The sequence below is a fragment of the Antrostomus carolinensis genome, unplaced genomic scaffold, assembly GCF_000700745.2.
Source record: "Antrostomus carolinensis isolate BGI_N321 unplaced genomic scaffold, ASM70074v2 scaffold5545, whole genome shotgun sequence".
NCBI classification, from domain to species: domain Eukaryota; kingdom Metazoa; phylum Chordata; class Aves; order Caprimulgiformes; family Caprimulgidae; genus Antrostomus; species Antrostomus carolinensis.
Genome location: NW_010318310.1, coordinates 37,250 through 40,840, shown reverse-complemented (window position 1 = coordinate 40,840; position 3,591 = coordinate 37,250).

The following is a 3,591-nucleotide window of genomic DNA, read 5'->3' as shown; positions in this document are numbered from 1 at the left end:
GCCGCCTGCCAGCTCACAATCCTTGAGGATCCCCCCGCTGCGCTCCAGAGGAGCTCACGGGGCCCTGCTGTCCTGCACAGAATAGATTGTATTTTTTTCCTCTCTTACAAGCAATTATCTATGTTCTGAATGCTTCTGAAGGTGCCTTAACGTTACCGTAGTGCTTGAGGAATCGTGCCAGCAGCCAGGACGGCAATAACGCAGCGAGTCCCTGGGCCCGGCCGTTTCGGTCATCGCAGGTCGATGGAAGAACAAATCCCTGCTAAACCACAAATGCCCGGCAAGCATGGCCAGGCAGGACTGTTTGGACTAACCTTTTTCATCAGAAAAACACAAATTTATCAAAACCGAAGCTGTCTGCAGGATCACTAGGACGAAATGGTGCACCAGGGTTTCTTGGCTCCAGGGCATTTGCCACTGGCAGGACGTGTTGGCCAATATTTGACTGCTGGAGCCTTGGTCCCTGAATGCAGGAACAGCGTGCGCAACGTGACCAGCTGTCCTCACCTCCCAATCCAGCTGTGTTCTTAAGTAGTAAAACTAAAGCCCTGATGTATTACACATAAGTAATCACTGACCTTTTTAGATGCATAATTTTTAGGGTTTCTTCCTTTAACAGTGACAGGGACAAGGAATAATTCTGCTGCAATCATAGTATAGCTTGATTTTTTCTTGATGTTTTGAGAAGATAAGAAAACAGGGTGTTGAATAAGACAGGGCAGAAGGCAGAGGAATAAAGAAGGCTTGCTTGTTTAGAAATGAAATTGTTGATGGTCTTGGTGTATTGATCGTAAAGCATACTGTATTTTGCATAATTGCATAATATCTGCAATAGTTTTGGAGAGAAGCCTTGAGATATGGAAATCTCTCCCCCTTCGAATAAAAACAGAGGTTGTAGTGCCAGCTAAGATGAAAATTGCCTGCTATTTTTCCTCCCAACATTCTACTTCTCGTTCGTTATAACCTTGCAAAATTTGAATGATTTGGATTGAAATGTTCTGTGTCGGATGTTTAAGCAAGGCTGAATGTTTCAGGGAATTCCCAGTGTGTCTTTCCCTGAGAATGAGATTCGGGAAATGCAGGCTGGTTTGTGATACCAACCCTTGCTGTAATTTCATTGAGAAACTCTTACTCCTCTATGGGCTAAAGTATTTTGGAAAGGTGCACGCTACATTTTGCCATGTTTTAGGATGAAGGAAGAGCTTGTTTGTCATCTCTCTCTATGTAATCTAGATATGTGACTTCCCACCACAAATGTTTGTTGCAGGCATCTATAAGGGGAATAAATTTCAACACTTTAGTGTTGCCATTGTTTTTCTTACCTCTGCTCTTCACTACAATGAACAGCACAATATAAAGCTTCTTTGGGCTAAGTCCCCGAGCCCTGATTAACTGAAGATCAGCTGTTCCGTATTGAGGCCTTCAAGATATGAGAAGTTTTTTGCTACAGAGGTTGGTGTTTTCTCCTGAAAGATGGTAAAAAAAGCACAAGGAGGGAAAGAAGCTCTGCATAACAGCCCAGCTGCTAAAGACTCTCTGGATGTTTTTGTATATATTATTCTCTGTATTGTGCAAAGGATATAATTTTGAACTAACAGATTGGCTAAATAGTATTCCAAGTGCAACATTCACCTATTTGTATTTCAAGAACACTCCTGACAAACTCAGTGACAGTGGCTGTTGTATCCTTTGACTGAGGGCAAGTGATGATTTGGTGACTCGGGAAGAGAGCGCCAGGCTTCTGGCATAAACCAAACGCAGCTCTGATCGTATGTGGAGTTGTTCCTGAACAATGACTGTCAATGGCATCCCAGCACACCATCACCCCAGCTCCAGCAGTGCTTAAGAAGCATTTCCCTTTATCTTAGCATTCCTTTTGCTTTGTGTACACAGTGCTGACCTGTTTCTGATCTGACCAATGGTACGGATCACTTCTTTGCCACTTCTTTAACCAGTTCAAAGATCAAGTCAAGCATCAGTGTCCACGGCAAGTTAACATTTAAGCAAAGAGGTTAAGCTGCTCCTCATTTTGCTGTTTTCCAGTGTGACTCACTTCTGGGTGAATTCTCTCAATATGAGGAAGATACCAGCAGTACTGACATTCCTGTTGAAAAGCTTTGTGAAAATATTTACTGAGAGATTGCCCATTTATCCCTGGTTCTTTTGCTATGCTCATGATCACCTCAGTCAAAACTGCCTTTCATTCTCATCACTGGCAGTGAGACCGTGGAGAGAATCTGCACAAGGATCACCTCTTGGTGCTGTTTTTTCTCTTATTCCTGTGCAAGTCAGTTCATCTTCACACAGAACATTATGAGGCAACATTATGAGGTTAATAATTAGATGCCTGTGAGCACTCCGTGGCTGGATCCTACTCATCTGCAACAAACACCCAAGCAGTATCCAAGCCCGTGTGTCAGACAGGAATGCAGAGAGAGAAGAATTGCTTTGTCACTAAACGAAATATTCCCCATTATTTCTGATTATTCATAAACCCAGGTTAGTAATTTATTTGAAAGAGCTGGTTTTGTGTACAAACTTCTCTGCAATAATTTTTATGTATCAGTCATATTAAAAAAAAGGATACTTTCCTATTTGAGGTAGATACTTTTTAAGCTTGATTTTTCTCAGCTTGGTTGAACTCAGTGCTCTTGAAATCAGTATATCAGGGATGATTCAAATTTCCCAACTTTAGCAAACAAATGTTCAAACCATTCACTATGGTTACTTTTAGGGAGGAACTTAAATGACCTGGCAAGGATATATAAAGTCATTCAAACATGAATTATGAGGCCAAACGATTGGAGTAACTTGATCAGAAAACATAAGATTAATAAAATATGCACAGAAAATTGAGTAATTTGCACTAATTTGAGATTTAAGGGAAGTGGAAAATAAACAGGTTCCTAAGAAGGGCTAAGAGGACAAATCACAAAGCATAGGGCTTTAGATTGCTGTAATTCTCATTTTCCTTGCACTGTCTGCCCACTCCAATTCCTGTATGAGAGTTACAGTTAGTTTTCACATCCACTGAACACCAAGTGGTTACAAGTTTTGTCATTCCTATAGTCAACTACTCTCGTTTTTGATCAGTTCATACCCATTCTACTATATCTGCAGCTATTTTTCTCACTATTCAGTTTGTCTGAGGGACTACTGCCCAGCCAGCTTATACAAATAAAGGCAAAAAGGAATAATATTCTTCCTGCAACTGAAATGCAAAACTTGTCACATTTTTAATTCATTTTGTCATACTCACTACCTAACACATTACCCAAACCTTGGTTTACACTTGCAAACGTAAACAGGAGAAAGACACGCAAGTGGTACTGGCTGGTGTAAACCACACAGAGGTATCCCATGGGGTTTCCCTGCAGCAGGGATCTCTGTGGAATGCCAAAGTGCCAGCCCAGTTCCTACAAGGGAGCGTGTACCAAATGGAGTGCTGGTGATTGTTAGGAGTTCATTAAATTACGTAAAGGTGTAAATAAGATGTGTTTGACTTTATTCTTGCACATAATTGCAGATATAAATACACATTTAAAAATCATTAACATATATTTCACTAAGCCCACATATTCTAGGCAAACA